We start from the raw sequence: 21,349 nt of genomic DNA, 5'->3' as shown, positions 1-21,349 counted from the left end.
AAAACTTAATGCTCTGACGATTTTTAAGGCGGGGCTAGATGCGACGGCGTGAGCAGGCACCCATTAGAAATTGACGTACACTGTGCGTGTATACAATGTACACAAACACACGGCGCAGTCAGGGAACCCAACCAAAAATAATAGTCATTCAAAAAATAGGCCCGGACAATTAAAAACTTTCAGCAATGCTCTGGAATAACTCTGGAACTAAAAAAGCCAGAGAGATGCAGTTTGTACCTTAGTCATTCGTGGCATGTCCCTGCATCCATTTGTTAAAGGTTTAGGGCGACTTGCACACTTCTTGATAGAAAAAAGCTCAAGTAAGCGGGGTTGCTCAGAAACGATTTCAACAACCTCCACTATGGGAGTTTTGTGCACAGAGCTGTCGGAGAGAAAAAACAAAATGTACAATGGGTAATTTCGATCCCAGTATCATGCTCAATCTTCAAAATTTTACCACCACAGGATTGCCATGTTCAAGGGCTTTCCTCTCGTACAAAACTTAATGCTCTGACGATTTTTAAGGCGGGGCTAGATGCGACGGCGTGAGCAGGCACCCATTAGAAATTGACGTACACTGTGCGTGTATACAATGTACACAAACACACGGCGCAGTCAGGGAACCCAACCAAAAATAATAGTCATTCAAAAAATAGGCCCGGACAATTAAAAACTTTCAGCAATGCTCTGGAATAACTCTGGAACTAAAAAAGCCAGAGAGATGCAGTTTGTACCTTAGTCATCGTGGCATGTCCCTGCATCCATTTGTTAAAGGTTTAGGGCGACTTGCACACTTCTTGATAGAAAAAAGCTCAATTAAGCGGGGTTGCTCAGAAACGATTTCAACAACCTTCACTATGGGAGTTTTGTGCACAGAGCTGTCGGAGAGAAAAAACAAAATGTACAATGGGTAATTTCGGTCCCAGTATCATGCTCAAGCTTCAAAATTTTACCACCAGAGGATTGCCATGTTCAAGGGCTTTCCTCTCGTACAAAACTTAATGCTCTGACGATTTTTAAGGCGGGGCTAGATGCGACGGCGTGAGCAGGCACCCATTAGAAATTGACGTACACTGTGCGTGTATACAATGTACACAAACACACGGCGCAGTCAGGGAACCCAACCAAAAATAATAGTCATTCAAAAAATAGGCCCGGACAATTAAAAACTTTCAGCAATGCTCTGGAATAACTCTGGAACTAAAAAAGCCAGAGAGATGCAGTTTGTACCTTAGTCATCGTGGCATGTCCCTGCATCCATTTGTTAAAGGTTTAGGGCGACTTGCACACTTCTTGATAGAAAAAAGCTCAATTAAGCGGGGTTGCTCAGAAACGATTTCAACAACCTTCACTATGGGAGTTTTGTGCACAGAGCTGTCGGAGAGAAAAACAAAATGTACAATGGGTAATTTCGGTCCCAGTATCATGCTCAAGCTTCAAAATTTTACCACCACAGGATTGCCATGTTCAAGGGCTTTCCTCTCGTACAAAACTTAATGCTCTGACGATTTTTAAGGCGGGGCTAGATGCGACGGCGTGAGCAGGCACCCATTAGAAATTGACGTACACTGTGCGTGTATACAATGTACACAAACACACGGCGCAGTCAGGGAACCCAACCAAAATAATAGTCATTCAAAAAATAGGCCCGGACAATTAAAAACTTTCAGCAATGCTCTGGAATAACTCTGGAACTAAAAAAGCCAGAGAGATGCAGTTTGTACCTTAGTCATCGTGGCATGTCCCTGCATCCATTTGTTAAAGGTTTAGGGCGACTTGCACACTTCTTGATAGAAAAAAGCTCAAGTAAGCGGGGTTGCTCAGAAACGATTTCAACAACCTCCACTATGGGAGTTTTGTGCACAGAGCTGTCGGAGAGAAAAACAAAATGTACAATGGGTAATTTCGATCCCATATCATGCTCAATCTTCAAAATTTTACCACCAGAGGATTGCCATGTTCAAGGGCTTTCCTCTCGTACAAAACTTAATGCTCTGACGATTTTTAAGGCGGGGCTAGATGCGACGGCGTGAGCAGGCACCCATTAGAAATTGACGTACACTGTGCGTGTATACAATGTACACAAACACACGGCGCAGTCAGGGAACCCAACCAAAAATAATAGTCATTCAAAAAATAGGCCCGGACAATTAAAAACTTTCAGCAATGCTCTGGAATAACTCTGGAACTAAAAAAGCCAGAGAGATGCAGTTTGTACCTTAGTCATCGTGGCATGTCCCTGCATCCATTTGTTAAAGGTTTAGGGCGACTTGCACACTTCTTGATAGAAAAAAGCTCAAGTAAGCGGGGTTGCTCAGAAACGATTTCAACAACCTCACTATGGGAGTTTTGTGCACAGAGCTGTCGGAGAGAAAAACAAAATGTACAATGGGTAATTTCGGTCCCAGTATCATGCTCAAGCTTCAAAATCTTCAAATTTTACCACCACAGGATTGCCAGGTTCAAGGGCTTTCCTCTCGTACAAAACTTAATGCTCTGACGATTTTTAAGGCGGGGCTAGATGCGACGGCGTGAGCAGGCACCCATTAGAAATTGACGTACACTGTGCGTGTATACAATGTACACAAACACACGGCGCAGTCAGGGAACCCAACCAAAAATAATAGTCATTCAAAAAATAGGCCCGGACAATTAAAAACTTTCAGCAATGCTCTGGAATAACTCTGGAACTAAAAAAGCCAGAGAGATGCAGTTTGTACCTTAGTCATCGTGGCATGTCCCTGCATCCATTTGTTAAAGGTTTAGGGCGACTTGCACACTTCTTGATAGAAAAAAGCTCAAGTAAGCGGGGTTGCTCAGAAACGATTTCAACAACCTCCACTATGGGAGTTTTGTGCACAGAGCTGTCGGAGAGAAAAACACAATGTACAATGGGTAATTTCGGTCCCAGTATCATGCTCAAGCTTCAAAATTTCAAAATTTTACCACCACAGGATTGCCATGTTCAAGGGCTTTCCTCTCGTACAAAACTTAATGCTCTGACGATTTTTAAGGCGGGGCTAGATGCGACGGCGTGAGCAGGCACCCATTAGAAATTGACGTACACTGTGCGTGTATACAATGTACACAAACACACGGCGCAGTCAGGGAACCCAACCAAAAATAATAGTCATTCAAAAATAGGCCCGGACAATTAAAAACTTTAAGCAATGCTCTGGAATAACTCTGGAACTAAAAAATCCAGAGAGATGCAGTTTGTACCTTAGTCATCGTGGCATGTCCCTGCATCCATTTGTTAAAGGTTTAGGGCGACTTGCACACTTCTTGATAGAAAAAAGCTCAAGTAAGCGGGGTTGCTCAGAAACGATTTCAACAACCTCCACTATGGGAGTTTTGTGCACAGAGCTGTCGGAGAAAAAACAAAATGTAAACCGGGTAATTTCGATCCCATATCATGCTCAATCTTCAAAATTTTACCACCAGAGGATTGCCATGTTCAAGGGCTTTCCTCTCGTACAAAACTTAATGCTCTGACGATTTTTAAGGCGGGGCTAGATGCGACGGCGTGAGCAGGCACCCATTAGAAATTGACGTACACTGTGCGTGTATACAATGTACACAAACACACGGCGCAGTCAGGGAACCCAACCAAAACTAATAGTCATTCAAAAAATAGGCCCGGACAATTAAAAACTTTCAGCAATGCTCTGGAATAACTCTGGAACTAAAAAAGCCAGAGAGATGCAGTTTGTACCTTAGTCATCGTGGCATGTCCCTGCATCCATTTGTTAAAGGTTTAGGGCGACTTGCACACTTCTTGATAGAAAAAAGCTCAAGTAAGCGGGGTTGCTCAGAAACGATTTCAACAACCTCCACTATGGGAGTTTTGTGCACAGAGCTGTCGGAGAGAAAAACAAAATGTACAATGGGTAATTTCGATCCCAGTATCATGCTCAATCTTCAAAATTTTACCACCAGAGGATTGCCATGTTCAAGGGCTTTCCTCTCGTACAAAACTTAATGCTCTGACGATTTTTAAGGCGGGGCTAGATGCGACGGCGTGAGCAGGCACCCATTAGAAATTGACGTACACTGTGCGTGTATACAATGTACACAAACACACGGCGCAGTCAGGGAACCCAACCAAAAATAATAGTCATTCAAAAAATAGGCCCGGACAATTAAAAACTTTCAGCAATGCTCTGGAATAACTCTGGAACTAAAAAAGCCAGAGAGATGCAGTTTGTACCTTAGTCATCGTGGCATGTCCCTGCATCCATTTGTTAAAGGTTTAGGGCGACTTGCACACTTCTTGATAGAAAAAAGCTCAATTAAGCGGGGTTGCTCAGAAACGATTTCAACAACCTTCACTATGGGAGTTTTGTGCACAGAGCTGTCGGAGAGAAAAACAAAATGTACAATGGGTAATTTCGGTCCCAGTATCATGCTCAAGCTTCAAAATTTTACCACCACAGGATTGCCATGTTCAAGGGCTTTCCTCTCGTACAAAACTTAATGCTCTGACGATTTTTAAGGCGGGGCTAGATGCGACGGCGTGAGCAGGCACCCATTAGAAATTGACGTACACTGTGCGTGTATACAATGTACACAAACACACGGCGCAGTCAGGGAACCCAACCAAAAATAATAGTCATTCAAAAAATAGGCCCGGACAATTAAAAACTTTCAGCAATGCTCTGGAATAACTCTGGAACTAAAAAAGCCAGAGAGATGCAGTTTGTACCTTAGTCATCGTGGCATGTCCCTGCATCCATTTGTTAAAGGTTTAGGGCGACTTGCACACTTCTTGATAGAAAAAAGCTCAAGTAAGCGGGGTTGCTCAGAAACGATTTCAACAACCTCCACTATGGGAGTTTTGTGCACAGAGCTGTCGGAGAGAAAAAACAAAATGTAAACTGGGTAATTTCGATCCCAGTATCATGCTCAATCTTCAAAATTTTACCACCACAGGATTGCCATGTTCAAGGGCTTTCCTCTCGTACAAAACTTAATGCTCTGACGATTTTTAAGGCGGGGCTAGATGCGACGGCGTGAGCAGGCACCCATTAGAAATTGACGTACACTGTGCGTGTATACAATGTACACAAACACACGGCGCAGTCAGGGAACCCAACCAAAACTAATAGTCATTCAAAAAATAGGCCCGGACAATTAAAAACTTTCAGCAATGCTCTGGAATAACTCTGGAACTAAAAAAGCCAGAGAGATGCAGTTTGTACCTTAGTCATCGTGGCATGTCCCTGCATCCATTTGTTAAAGGTTTAGGGCGACTTGCACACTTCTTGATAGAAAAAAGCTCAATTAAGCGGGGTTGCTCAGAAACGATTTCAACAACCTCAACTATGGGAGTTTTGTGCACAGAGCTGTCGGAGAGAAAAACAAAATGTACAATGGGTAATTTCGGTCCCAGTATCATGCTCAAGCTTCAAAATCTTCAAATTTTACCACCACAGGATTGCCATGTTCAAGGGCTTTCCTCTCGTACAAAACTTAATGCTCTGGCGATTTTTAAGGCGGGGCTAGATGCGACGGCGTGAGCAGGCACCCATTAGAAATTGACGTACACTGTGCGTGTATACAATGTACACAAACACACGGCGCAGTCAGGGAACCCAACCAAAAATAATAGTCATTCAAAAATAGGCCCGGACAATTAAAAACTTTCAGCAATGCTCTGGAATAACTCTGGAACTAAAAAAGCCAGAGAGATGCAGTTTGTACCTTAGTCATCGTGGCATGTCCCTGCATCCATTTGTTAAAGGTTTAGGGCGACTTGCACACTTCTTGGTAGAAAAAAGCTCAAGTAAGCGGGGTTGCTCAGAAACGATTTCAACAACCTCCACTATGGGAGTTTTGTGCACAGAGCTGTCGGAGAGAAAAACAAAATGTAACATGGGTAATTTCGGTCCCAGTATCATGCTCAAGCTTCAAATCTTCAAAATTTTACCACCACAGGATTGCCATGTTCAAGGGCTTTCCTCTCGTACAAAACTTAATGCTCTGACGATTTTTAAGGCGGGGCTAGATGCGACGGCGTGAGCAGGCACCCATTAGAAATTGACGTACACTGTGCGTGTATACAATGTACACAAACACACGGCGCAGTCAGGGAACCCAACCAAAAATAATAGTCATTCAAAAATAGGCCCGGACAATTAAAAACTTTCAGCAATGCTCTGGAATAACTCTGGAACTAAAAAAGCCAGAGAGATGCAGTTTGTACCTTAGTCATTCTGGCATGTCCCTGCATCCATTTGTTAAAGGTTTAGGGCGACTTGCACACTTCTTGATAGAAAAAAGCTCAAGTAAGCGGGGTTGCTCAGAAACGATTTCAACAACCTCAACTATGGGAGTTTTGTGCACAGAGCTGTCGGAGAGAAAAACAAAATGTACAATGGGTAATTTCGGTCCCAGTATCATGCTCAAGCTTCAAATCTTCAAAATTTTACCACCACAGGATTGCCATGTTCAAGGGCTTTCCTCTCGTACAAAACTTAATGCTCTGACGATTTTTAAGGCGGGGCTAGATGCGACGGCGTGAGCAGGCACCCATTAGAAATTGACGTACACTGTGCGTGTATACAATGTACACAAACACACGGCGCAGTCAGGGAACCCAACCAAAAATAATAGTCATTCAAAAAATAGGCCCGGACAATTAAAAACTTTCAGCAATGCTCTGGAATAACTCTGGAACTAAAAAGCCAGAGAGATGCAGTTTGTACCTTAGTCATCGTGGCATGTCCCTGCATCCATTTGTTAAAGGTTTAGGGCGACTTGCACACTTCTTGATAGAAAAAAGCTCAAGTAAGCGGGGTTGCTCAGAAACGATTTCAACAACCTCCACTATGGGAGTTTTGTGCACAGAGCTGTCGGAGAGAAAAACAAAATGTACAATGGGTAATTTCGATCCCAGTATCATGCTCAAGCTTCAAAATCTTCAAAATTTTACCACCACAGGATTGCCATGTTCAAGGGCTTTCCTCTCGTACAAAACTTAATGCTCTGACGATTTTTAAGGCGGGGCTAGATGCGACGGCGTGAGCAGGCACCCATTAGAAATTGACGTACACTGTGCGTGTATACAATGTACACAAACACACGGCGCAGTCAGGGAACCCAACCAAAACTAATAGTCATTCAAAAAATAGGCCCGGACAATTAAAAACTTTCAGCAATGCTCTGGAATAACTCTGGAACTAAAAAAGCCAGAGAGATGCAGTTTGTACCTTAGTCATCGTGGCATGTCCCTGCATCCATTTGTTAAAGGTTTAGGGCGACTTGCACACTTCTTGATAGAAAAAAGCTCAATTAAGCGGGGTTGCTCAGAAACGATTTCAACAACCTTCACTATGGGAGTTTTGTGCACAGAGCTGTCGGAGAGAAAAACAAAATGTACAATGGGTAATTTCGGTCCCAGTATCATGCTCAAGCTTCAAAATCTTCAAAATTTTACCACCACAGGATTGCCATGTTCAAGGGCTTTCCTCTCGTACAAAACTTAATGCTCTGACGATTTTAAGGCGGGGCTAGATGCGACGGCGTGAGCAGGCACCCATTAGAAATTGACGTACACTGTGCGTGTATACAATGTACACAAACACACGGCGCAGTCAGGGAACCCAACCAAACTAATAGTCATTCAAAATATAGGCCCGGACAATTAAAAACTTTCAGCAATGCTCTGGAATAACTCTGGAACTAAAAATAGTCATCGTGGCATGTCCCTGCATCCATTTGTTAAAGGCTTAGGGCGACTTAGGGCGACTTGCACACTTCTTGATAGAAAAAAGCTCAAGTAAGCGGGGTTGCTCAGAAACGATTTCAACAACCTCCACTATGGGAGTTTTGTGCACAGAGCTGTCGGAGAGAAAGAAACAACATGTAAACCGGGTAGTGGCATGTCCCTGCATCCATTTGTTAAGGTTTAGGGCGACTTGCACACTTCTTGATAGAAAAAAGCTCAATTAAGCGGGGTTGCTCAGAAACGATTTCAACAACCTTCACTATGGGAGTTTTGTGCACAGAGCTGTCGGAGAGAAAAACAAAATGTACAATGGGTAATTTCGATAACCCAGTATCATGCTCAAGCTTCAAAATCTTAAAATTTTACCACCACAGGATTGCCATGTTCAAGGGCTTTCCTCTCGTACAAAACTTAATGCTCTGACGATTTTTAAGGCGGGGCTAGATGCGACGGCGTGAGCAGGCACCCAATTAGAAATTGACGTACACTGTGCGTGTATACAATGTACACAAACACACGGCGCAGTCAGGGAACCCAACCAAAAATAATAGTCATTCAAAAAATAGGCCCGGACAATTAAAAACTTTCAGCAATGCTCTGGAATAACTCTGGAACTAAAAATGCCACAGAGATGCAGTTTGTACCTTAGTCATCGTGGCATGTCCCTGCATCCATTTGTTAAAGGTTTAGGGCGACTTGCACACTTCTTGATAGAAAAAAAGCTCAAGTAAGCGGGGTTGCTCAGAAACGATTTCAACAACCTTCACTATGGGAGTTTTGTGCACAGAGCTGTCGGAGAGAAAAACAAAATGTACAATGGGTAATTTCGGTCCCAGTATCATGCTCAAGCTTCAAAATCTTCAAAATTTTACCACCACAGGATTGCCATGTTCAAGGGCTTTCCTCTCGTACAAAACTTAATGCTCTGACGATTTTTAAGGCGGGGCTAGATGCGACGGCGTGAGCAGGCACCCATTAGAAATTGACGTACACTGTGCGTGTATACAATGTACACAAACACACGGCGCAGTCAGGGAACCCAACCAAAAATAATAGTCATTCAAAAAATAGGCCCGGACAATTAAAAACTTTCAGCAATGCTCTGGAATAACTCTGGAACTAAAAAGCCAGAGAGATGCAGTTTGTACCTTAGTCATCGTGGCATGTCCCTGCATCCATTTGTTAAAGGTTTAGGGCGACTTGCACACTTCTTGATAGAAAAAAGCTCAAGTAAGCGGGGTTGCTCAGAAACGATTTCAACAACCTCCACTATGGGAGTTTTGTGCACAGAGCTGTCGGAGAAAAAAACAAAATGTAAACCGGGTAATTTCGATCCCATATCATGCTCAATCTTCAAAATTTTACCACCACAGGATTGCCATGTTCAAGGGCTTTCCTCTCGTACAAAACTTAATGCTCTGACGATTTTTAAGGCGGGGCTAGATGCGACGGCGTGAGCAGGCACCCATTAGAAATTGACGTACACTGTGCGTGTATACAATGTACACAAACACACGGCGCAGTCAGGGAACCCAACCAAAAATAATAGTCATTCAAAAAATAGGCCCGGACAATTAAAAACTTTCAGCAATGCTCTGGAATAACTCTGGAACTAAAAATGCCAGAGAGATGCAGTTTGTACCTTAGTCATCGTGGCATGTCCCTGCATCCATTTGTTAAAGGTTTAGGGCGACTTGCACACTTCTTGATAGAAAAAAGCTCAAGTAAGCGGGGTTGCTCAGAAACGATTTCAACAACCTCCACTATGGGAGTTTTGTGCACAGAGCTGTCGGAGAGAAAAACAAAATGTACAATGGGTAATTTCGGATCCCAGTATCATGCTCAAGCTTCAAAATCTTCAAAATTTTACCACCACAGGATTGCCATGTTCAAGGGCTTTCCTCTCGTACAAAACTTAATGCTCTGACGATTTTTAAGGCGGGGCTAGATGCGACGGCGTGAGCAGGCACCCATTAGAAATTGACGTACACTGTGCGTGTATACAATGTACACAAACACACGGCGCAGTCAGGGAACCCAACCAAAAATAATAGTCATTCAAAAAATAGGCCCGGACAATTAAAAACTTTCAGCAATGCTCTGGAATAACTCTGGAACTAAAAAAGCCAGAGAGATGCAGTTTGTACCTTAGTCATCGTGGCATGTCCCTGCATCCATTTGTTAAAGGTTTAGGGCGACTTGCACACTTCTTGATAGAAAAAAGCTCAAGTAAGCGGGGTTGCTCAGAAACGATTTCAACAACCTCCACTATGGGAGTTTTGTGCACAGAGCTGTCGGAGAGAAAAACAAAATGTAAACCGGGTAATTTCGATCCCAGTATCATGCTCAAGCTTCAAAATCTTCAAAATTTTACCACCAGAGGATTGCCATGTTCAAGGGCTTTCCTCTCGTACAAAACTTAATGCTCTGACGATTTTTAAGGCGGGGCTAGATGCGACGGCGTGAGCAGGCACCCATTAGAAATTGACGTACACTGTGCGTGTATACAATGTACACAAACACACGGCGCAGTCAGGGAACCCAACCAAAACTAATAGTCATTCAAAAAATAGGCCCGGACAATTAAAAACTTTCAGCAATGCTCTGGAATAACTCTGGAACTAAAAATGCCACAGAGATGCAGTTTGTACCTTAGTCATCGTGGCATGTCCCTGCATCCATTTGTTAAAGGTTTAGGGCGACTTGCACACTTCTTGATAGAAAAAAGCTCAAGTAAGCGGGGTTGCTCAGAAACGATTTCAACAACCTCCACTATGGGAGTTTTGTGCACAGAGCTGTCGGAGAAAAAAACAAAATGTAAACCGGGTAATTTCGATCCCATATCATGCTCAATCTTCAAAATTTTACCACCAGAGGATTGCCATGTTCAAGGGCTTTCCTCTCGTACAAAACTAATGCTCTGACGATTTTTAAGGCGGGGCTAGATGCGACGGCGTGAGCAGGCACCCATTAGAAATTGACGTACACTGTGCGTGTATACAATGTACACAAACACACGGCGCAGTCAGGGAACCCAACCAAAACTAATAGTCATTCAAAAAATAGGCCCGGACAATTAAAAACTTTCAGCAATGCTCTGGAATAACTCTGGAACTAAAAAAGCCAGAGAGATGCAGTTTGTACCTTAGTCATCGTGGCATGTCCCTGCATCCATTTGTTAAAGGTTTAGGGCGACTTGCACACTTCTTGATAGAAAAAAGCTCAAGTAAGCGGGGTTGCTCAGAAACGATTTCAACAACCTCCACTATGGGAGTTTTGTGCACAGAGCTGTCGGAGAGAAAAACACAATGTACAATGGGTAATTTCGATCCCAGTATCATGCTCAAGCTTCAAATCTCAAAATTTTACCACCACAGGATTGCCATGTTCAAGGGCTTTCCTCTCGTACAAAACTTAATGCTCTGACGATTTTTAAGGCGGGGCTAGATGCGACGGCGTGAGCAGGCACCCAATAGAAATTGACGTACACTGTGCGTGTATACAATGTACACAAACACACGGCGCAGTCAGGGAACCCAACCAAAAATAATAGTCATTCAAAATATAGGCCCGGACAATTAAAAACTTTCAGCAATGCTCTGGAATAACTCTGGAACTAAAAATGCCACAGAGATGCAGTTTGTACCTTAGTCATCGTGGCATGTCCCTGCATCCATTTGTTAAAGGTTTAGGGCGACTTGCACACTTCTTGATAGAAAAAAGCTCAAGTAAGCGGGGTTGCTCAGAAACGATTTCAACAACCTCCACTATGGGAGTTTTGTGCACAGAGCTAGTCGGAGAGAAAAAACAAAATGTAAACCGGGTAATTTCGATCCCATATCATGCTCAATCTTCAAAATTTTACCACCAGAGGATTGCCATGTTCAAGGGCTTTCCTCTCGTACAAAACTTAATGCTCTGACGATTTTTAAGGCGGGGCTAGATGCGACGGCGTGAGCAGGCACCCATTAGAAATTGACGTACACTGTGCGTGTATACAATGTACACAAACACACGGCGCAGTCAGGGAACCCAACCAAAAATAATAGTCATTCAAAAAATAGGCCCGGACAATTAAAAACTTTCAGCAATGCTCTGGAATAACTCTGGAACTAAAAAAGCCAGAGAGATGCAGTTTGTACCTTAGTCATCGTGGCATGTCCCTGCATCCATTTGTTAAAGGTTTAGGGCGACTTGCACACTTCTTGATAGAAAAAAGCTCAAGTAAGGCGGGGTTGCTCAGAAACGATTTCAACAACCTTCACTATGGGAGTTTTGTGCACAGAGCTGTCGGAGAGAAAAACAAAATGTACAATGGGTAATTTCTGATCCCAGTATCATGCTCAAGCTTCAAAATCTTCAAAATTTTACCACCACAGGATTGCCATGTTCAAGGGCTTTCCTCTCGTACAAAACATAATGCTCTGACGATTTTTAAGGCGGGGCTAGATGCGACGGCGTGAGCAGGCACCCAATAGAAATTGACGTACACTGTGCGTGTATACAATGTACACAAACACACGGCGCAGTCAGGGAACCCAACCAAAACTAATAGTCATTCAAAATATAGGCCCGGACAATTAAAAACTTTCAGCAATGCTCTGGAATAACTCTGGAACTAAAAATGCCACAGAGATGCAGTTTGTACCTTAGTCATCGTGGCATGTCCCTGCATCCATTTGTTAAAGGTTTAGGGCGACTTGCACACTTCTTGATAGAAAAAAGCTCAATTAAGCGGGGTTGCTCAGAAACGATTTCAACAACCTTCACTATGGGAGTTTTGTGCACAGAGCTGTCGGAGAGAAAAACAAAATGTACAATGGGTAATTTCGGTCCCAGTATCATGCTCAATCTTCAAAATTTTACCACCACAGGATTGCCATGTTCAAGGGCTTTCCTCTCGTACAAAACTTAATGCTCTGACGATTTTTAAGGCGGGGCTAGATGCGACGGCGTGAGCAGGCACCCATTAGAAATTGACGTACACTGTGCGTGTATACAATGTACACAAACACACGGCGCAGTCAGGGAACCCAACCAAAACTAATAGTCATTCAAAAAATAGGCCCGGACAATTAAAAACTTTCAGCAATGCTCTGGAATAACTCTGGAACTAAAAAAGCCAGAGAGATGCAGTTTGTACCTTAGTCATCGTGGCATGTCCCTGCATCCATTTGTTAAAGGTTTAGGGCGACTTGCACACTTCTTGATAGAAAAAAGCTCAATTAAGCGGGGTTGCTCAGAAACGATTTCAACAACCTTCACTATGGGAGTTTTGTGCACAGAGCTGTCGGAGAGAAAAACAAAATGTACAATGGGTAATTTCGGTCCCAGTATCATGCTCAAGCTTCAAAATTTTACCACCACAGGATTGCCATGTTCAAGGGCTTTCCTCTCGTACAAAACTTAATGCTCTGACGATTTTTAAGGCGGGGCTAGATGCGACGGCGTGAGCAGGCACCCATTAGAAATTGACGTACACTGTGCGTGTATACAATGTACACAAACACACGGCGCAGTCAGGGAACCCAACCAAAAATAATAGTCATTCAAAAAATAGGCCCGGACAATTAAAAACTTTCAGCAATGCTCTGGAATAACTCTGGAACTAAAAAAGCCAGAGAGATGCAGTTTGTACCTTAGTCATCGTGGCATGTCCCTGCATCCATTTGTTAAAGGTTTAGGGCGACTTGCACACTTCTTGATAGGAAAAAGCTCAAGTAAGCGGGGTTGCTCAGAAACGATTTCAACAACCTCCACTATGGGAGTTTTGTGCACAGAGCTGTCGGAGAGAAAAAACAAAATGTAAACTGGGTAATTTCGGATCCCAGTATCATGCTCAATCTTCAAAATTTTACCACCAGAGGATTGCCATGTTCAAGGGCTTTCCTCTCGTACAAAACTTAATGCTCTGACGATTTTTAAGGCGGGGCTAGATGCGACGGCGTGAGCAGGCACCCATTAGAAATTGACGTACACTGTGCGTGTATACAATGTACACAAACACACGGCGCAGTCAGGGAACCCAACCAAAAATAATAGTCATTCAAAAAATAGGCCCGGACAATTAAAAACTTTCAGCAATGCTCTGGAATAACTCTGGAACTAAAAAAGCCAGAGAGATGCAGTTTGTACCTTAGTCATCGTGGCATGTCCCTGCATCCATTTGTTAAAGGTTTAGGGCGACTTGCACACTTCTTGATAGAAAAAAGCTCAAGTAAGCGGGGTTGCTCAGAAACGATTTCAACAACCTTCACTATGGGAGTTTTGTGCACAGAGCTGTCGGAGAGAAAAACAAAATGTACAATGGGTAATTTCGGTCCCAGTATCATGCTCAAGCTTCAAATCTTCAAAATTTTACCACCACAGGATTGCCATGTTCAAGGGCTTTCCTCTCGTACAAAACTTAATGCTCTGACGATTTTTAAGGCGGGGCTAGATGCGACGGCGTGAGCAGGCACCCATTAGAAATTGACGTACACTGTGCGTGTATACAATGTACACAAACACACGGCGCAGTCAGGGAACCCAATCAAAACTAATAGTCATTCAAAATATAGGCCCGGACAATTAAAAACTTTCAGCAATGCTCTGGAATAACTCTGGAACTAAAAAAGCCAGAGAGATGCAGTTTGTACCTTAGTCATCGTGGCATGTCCCTGCATCCATTTGTTAAAGGTTTAGGGCGACTTGCACACTTCTTGATAGAAAAAAGCTCAAGTAAGCGGGGTTGCTCAGAAACGATTTCAACAAACTCCACTATGAGAGGGTAAACCTTTCTTCGGTACGGCCGTGAGATGGAATAGCCCATATTATGCATGTCCCGATGCGCATGATCAGAACCGCCCGAACCATCATTTTGAAGCAATGTGGCCGGTACACAACCTGGCATATTTATATTTAATGAAAACTTCTACATGGCGTCCAGATTGGCAGGTTGAATGTTTGTGTTTAACTCTAGGCCTCCTCGGTTTCCCAAGATGGCGGTAGTGTATGCCTATGACATGGGCTCTAATAGACAGACCGATTGCGCTACCAATGTTTACATGTGATCACGTGCACTATAAAAAACGTTGGTATAGAAAAACACAGCTACACAGTAAAGATATGGGAAGACTCGTACCGATGGCTCACAATTGGCTGTATTTGCAATAAATAAAACTTTTGACTAAAAACGGAGCCCTTTTTATAAAGTTGAATATGGTGACATTGATTTAAATGCCATTTGCTGTTTGATGTTTCCAGTATTCTACTACAAAAGAGGTTTATGTTGAGAATATGGTTAGACTACGTAAATTACTGAGGTTTGAGCGAGCTCCTCACGCGCCGTGGATTTTGCATTGTGCACGGCGTGAAGTTGGGCTGTGATAAGGGAGATCGCGAAGTTGTCCGACTCATAGCTGACAGCTACCCTTTCCAATCAAATATTTGAGGGTGAAAATAAAGGGATTTGCAGCTTCATAATGAGATTTTTGGAAAATCATTAGAATGAGGGCATGTAAAACCACACTTTCCGTGCACAAACACATGACATCGTGTGAACATTCTCTTGGAATTTCCTATAAATTGGTGGAACTTTGTTTACCCATACTGGCATTGTTAAGCCATCGGTAAGGTCTCATATTATGACAAACTCCGGAATATTCTTCAGTGATTTCCAGAATTGAGTCTTTATTGAGCCAAAAATGGCACAGTAAATCTGACGTCTTCTTATACATAGCACGTTTATATGCAGCACGCCGTGTTTGTTTACATTTTATTACCCACTATGTCACGTGAGGCACGGAGCGCAATCGGTCTATTGATTATGGCCATGAAAACACCAGTTTTTAAGCACCAACACTGTAGCGCAGTGCGCAAGGTGATGGGACTGTCTCAGTAACTCGGATCATCCGGTCCGGGTTCGAATACCGTCTGTCTCTAATATAGATTCAAGGCTTTTTGCTGCCCCTGATGGGACAGTGTGATTGGGATCTGCCTTGCTTTCTCCCCTAAAGGGACAGGGCCCGCGTAGTGGCTAGGGTTCGAGGCAGGGGGGGATGTGCTCTGGGTCGGATGCAAATCCTGAAGGGTTCTATATGGCAATGGGGAGGGGCCAGTGTGTGCCATTAACTGAACCGGCGCCTGAATGCCTGACACTTCCGGAGCGTAACCTTTTATATTTTTCCACCAGATAAAATAATTTGTATTACTAAATTTCTTGACGTAGTTCGGGCACCCTCGGTAGTCTAGTTGGTAAGACACTGCTCTAGAATAGCAAGGGTCCTGGGTTCGAAGCCCACCCGAGTAACATGGCTGTTATAATTTTTTGCACAGGACTCGGGGAAAGTACTGAGTAAACAGTGCTAACACACATCGGTGTATGGGTAAAAAACAAATTTAATTTTCTTTATATATTTATTATTGTATGTTGTTATTATTTATCACGCATACTAGTAGGACTGGTATCTGATCTCAACTGGGTGTTCCAACATTTGTTGTGATTCACTTAAAGAATTTGTTTCAATGAAGACGAGAATAAAACTGAGATTGGGAAAATCAAATTCTATCTATCTCTCTCGCAAGACGCGCTACAATTCTAGATGTGGTTTTCACTTAGACACACACACTTTCCTCCCCAATTAGTTCTGAATTTGCAGTGCGCCGTGTTTGTTTACATCCAATCCTCACTATACACATAGGTCAAGTGACGCAATCGGTCTATTGTTAACTCTAAAAACTGACAGCCAGCCCCGTGCGTCTCTTCACTTCTTTAAAATTCTAAAAACAGTTTACAATAGTTGAGGACTAAAATAACACATAATACATTAATACAAATCGTACGTAATTATAGTCAACGGCGACTTCCAGCATTGATGCCCATTTATCGTGCCTTCAATGTGTGCTTGGAAAATCAGGAATTCTTTAGAGAATTGGGGGGGGGGGGGGTGGGTACTTATGTACAAGAGGACAATAGTGTGCTGGTAAAATCGGGAACAATGGGGATTGGTTGTGGGGGGGGGTGGGGGGTACCCTCTGCCCCTATATGGGGCATGTCATGCTTTCCAGAAATGAGATCACTTGGACGGGTACCCTGTATACTATTGCCTACAATCATTGGGTGCGTTCGTTTAGCTTCCCTGGGTCGACCCCGGTGTGTGGTGTTTTTTTCCAGGACGAACGTGGGTAATTATCTGCACACTTTCGTCCTGGAAAAAAAAACCGCCACACACCGGGGTCGACCCAGGGAAGCTAAACGAACGCACCCATAGAATTGAGAGGGCTCAATCTACTGGCTGGTCTTTTCGAAAAACGGCTTTTGCAGACTCTGACTTACAGTAGATGCTTCTTAAAACCAGCGTTGTCTGCATAGTGGCTTCATAAGCCCTGACCAGATTTAATTTGGAACCGAAGCCAGAGCCAAAGTTACCATGTTTCTGTTTAGGTCTAGACCTATAATCTTAAGGACAGACTATAATAAAGTCATACATAGGAAGGTGTTATTATTAAAATGGACCCAAACATTTTATAAAAATGTAACGCCTTCTCCCAACAAACTTGTAACTGGAGAGACAAATCTTTTAAAGGAAAAAAAATAAAAAGAAGTGCTATTATGGCAAAAATAATCGCAAACAATGTTTTATACGTTGATTATCTTCTTTGCCACCCCAGATTTCCCTTCCATGTCCGGCTCGCCATTCTCGGTATCAGCGGTCGGGACGATCTCCCCTTCATCCTCCAAGAACGCCTTGTTTGAGATACCATTGTCCGGAGCGTCAACCCCGGGCTCTTGCGGCTCATCGGAAGGTGCTACTACCGGGGCGATCGGAGGCTGGACCCCCGTTCCATTCGGGGTGTTGATCAGCAAAAACATGGCACAACATTTTTGTTGCTACTTAATGTCCAATTCTCATACCGAGTTTAACATTCCTATATGACCTATGAATGGCCGCCGAAGAACTTTCAAACTTGTACGCTTAGTTTTTAGCACATTTTTTGCTCAGTAAAGATTGCCTAAAGTAAACTTTTCCCCGTTTACTCTTTTATCTCTCTTTCAGTCACAAGACAAACAAACATACCTGGTTTGGGCGGCACACCATTCCTCATGTATTTCGACAGCAGGAAGGATTCCATGGTCTGACAAGCGACGCCCCCAACGGCAGAAGGTGGTTCGTCAAGCATCTCCAACGCCACTGTGTTCTTGTCAACAGGAACCAACTTGGACTTTGTTTCCACAAAGTTATTACAAGTTATTTCAAAAGTTAATTCAAATTATTACACGTTTTTTATATTGTCACTGACGTCATGAAGTTACAAAGCTTGAAAATCATACCTTTTGTAAATAAGATTTACTTTTGAAACTGAGTGATACCTATGAAGATTTATAGTCAGTACAACTAATTAGTTCATAAAGTGAGTGAAACGCTTACAAAGTCAGTGAAATAACGAGTTACAGCACTATGACATTTAATAAAAATATATTGAGAAAAAAACATTGAATGAAGTTTGTTTCTTTGTTTCTGTACCATTGAAATCGTTACAATTGCAGTTTTAGAATTTGGTCTCGAAATCGAGGTCTCGAAATCAAACATCTGAAAGCACACAACTTGGTGTGACAAGCGATGTTTTTTCTTTCATTATTATCTCGCAACTTCGACGACCGATTGAGCTCAATTTTCACAGGTTTGTTATTTTATCTAATCATGGGATACAGCAAGTGAGAAGACTGGTCTTTGACAATTACCAATAGTGTCCAGTGTCTTTAAAAACCAACTGTGAACCAAAAGGTGAAATATCTGTCATAATTTTGCGTCTTTATCTTGGCTTTCATCATTAATAAAATACCCATCATATAATTCATTTTGTTTTGACACTACTCCGATTTCAGACAAGGCAGCATTATTGTGGATGCCAAACTGGAATTTACTGAGGCCATAAACGCTCAAGAACGAGATGAGGTTGTCTCAATTCTGTACGAGAACGTTTAAAGGCACTGAACACAATTAGTAATTACTCAAAATAATTGTTAGCCTCTCAGTAAATTCCAGTTTGGCATCCATAATAATGCTGCCGTTTCTGAAATTAGAGTACAGTAAAAACAAAATAATTTATTCGATGGCTGTTTTAATCCAATGAAAGTTGAGATAAAGATGCAAAAGTATGACAGATATTTCACCTTTTGGTTCACAGTTACTTTTAGAGGCACTGAACACTATTGGTATTTACTCAAAATAATTGTTAGCATAAATAACTTACTTAGTAACGAGCAATTGAGAGATTTTGAGAAACATTTTAAGAAACGGCTACCTCTGAAATAAAGAAAGAGGTAACTTCTCACAAAAATAATAAAAGACTTCATACTGAAGTCTTTGCATCATCTTAAAAAAACTATTGCAGCAAGTGTGTTTTTCTTTCAATATTCTCTTGCAAATTCCATGACCAATTGAACCCAAATTTCCACAGGTTTGTAGAAGACTGGTCTTTGACATTTACCAATTGTGTCCAGTGCCTTTAAGTCAGTCTCTTGCTACTAACAAAGTGAACACTTACCGTAAACTCGTCACTGTTGCAGCTTTTAATTTGTTGTAGTCCGAATACATGCGTTCAATCTGCAAAATAAACAGATTAAGAAAAATCTGTCACGTTTTTATTTATTATTTTAATTTAAAATCATCGGACATAACTCTTTGTTGGCAGGGGCCGTCAAGGGTAGGGCACAAGTAAACAAAAAACCGTCATCAAAGCCTTCCCAGACCCCGCCGACAAATGGCATACATACAAATAATTCTAGAAAATTAAAGTAGCATTTCCCCTTATGGTTGAACTCTCTCTCTAAAGGTGTCTCTGATCAGAAATGAGCGGGTTTGCTTTGTTCAAGGGAATAATAATAATACTTCCATGCATTTTGTATAGCGCTTATCACAAGGTTTCTATATAAGCGCTGAACAAGAAGTGTATGAAAAAAACACAATTGAAACAACCCATATTCTGGGGTTTCATGAAAACATCATTCGTTTCATTTTCTCATTTCCATTTCATTGCACTGTAAGGCATTTAAAAACAGCCGTCAATAATCCCAAATATTAAATCGTCTTACTGTGAAAGACAGAGTAAAATACAACAGTAAATTCGAATCAAGGGAAAAGATTATAAATATGAAACATATTTTCGAATCAAGGGAAGAGGTTATAAATATGAAAAAATAACAGACAGAAGAACCTGGTTTCATCACTCTGCTCCTGAATATCACTCATATTCATGTTGGTGATTGAAAACTGAATGTCAATCGTCGACCCCGGAATCTCTGAAAAAGGAGAAGGAAAAAAAAGATTAACAAAAAAAGAATTGCGTGCAAAACCGTTCTACTTCAACTTCGAAATGTAATGCTCCGTATTTTTGCCGCGCATGAGGGCGTTTACAAACAGTAAGGGCTGTAACTACGAAAGCCGTTTATCTTTATTATAGACGTGGATAAATCCAAGTTACACGCGTCTTCCTAAACACCTGAATTAAACAAGTCTTATGAAATATCTCAAATAGTTGCTTAGTTATACTTGTGTAACTAGGACAGTCTAAACTTATTGACCGTGGTTCCTATTGTTAAATACATTGTAATGTAGATAGAGGATTGCGCACCATGATGAACATGTAAGATACGCCTCAGTATAGAGAAATATTCAGCAAGTCGTTACTTCGATACTCTACAGCCATGGCTGATAAAAGGCAACGCAGTGACAATTTCACTGCTAACGAAAGGATGGCTCTCGTTGAGACCATGAGGGACTTCATTTCCATTATTGTGACGAACGATGTGACACGAATACCCAAAACAGTTATTGAAGACTGAAAAACATTACCACCACAGACATCATATTCATCACGGACAGTAAGAATTTTAAAGGGACCGTTACAACCCACCTCTATAGAACAGCTTAATAAAAATATACGGCGCAACATAAGTGACAGAACGCGGATAAAAACTGTGCAGGACGAAGTCCCGAAAATGCAATAACAGGTGGCTGAGATTTATACTTGAAATATGTGTCAGTTTGACCCATATCTGAATCATTTTGAAACAGAATCCGGGTCAATTCGGACCAGGAGTTTTTAGAGTGATTTGTATGGATATCTGTGTCTGTACATTCAATTCCGAATCGTATGATCAATATTAACCCATTCAGTACCGCTGAGCCAGATGCGCTCAAAAGAAGCATTCTACTACGTGACCAATGAGTCCCTATGGCACCTGACTATTTTCTCTCTTGTTTACCATGGAGGCTCACTGGCACACGCACGAACAGTAAATTCGCAAAATATAAATGGCGCCCTCAATCGCATGCAGGCCCCGCGTGCGTGTATCAAGGAAAGTTTTGTCTGTGAAGGTTTAAATAGAGAATATTTATACATAATGGAAGTAAATGCTGTAAATAACACATATGTAAACTGAATAAGGTTACTTACGGGAGATGGCTACGGAAAATTACATGTCTGAGACCTGAGTAGAACTAAAAAATAAACTCGAACAGAACACAGCGGAATCAGGAACAGATATGAGCTTAAGGTGTTCGCTGCAAGCATTATATATTTCGCAGCCAACGCCCAGTACGTTGGTACCCGGGCATACTAGACATTACAAAGCAA

The 21,349-nt window shown here is 42.1% G+C and overlaps 1 pseudogene; it reads right to left on the bottom strand.

Moving 5' to 3' along the window:
- LOC117298699 overlaps window positions 1-17,582 on the bottom strand; it is a 67,956-nt pseudogene extending 50,374 nt beyond the window's left edge.
- Between the last annotated feature and the right edge of the window lie 3,767 nt (window positions 17,583-21,349).

Source organism: Asterias rubens, chromosome 13 (genome assembly GCF_902459465.1).
Source record: "Asterias rubens chromosome 13, eAstRub1.3, whole genome shotgun sequence".
NCBI classification, from domain to species: Eukaryota; Metazoa; Echinodermata; class Asteroidea; order Forcipulatida; family Asteriidae; genus Asterias; species Asterias rubens.
The sequence above is the reverse complement of the archived record's forward strand: the minus strand, read 5'-3'. Positions and strand labels throughout refer to the sequence as shown.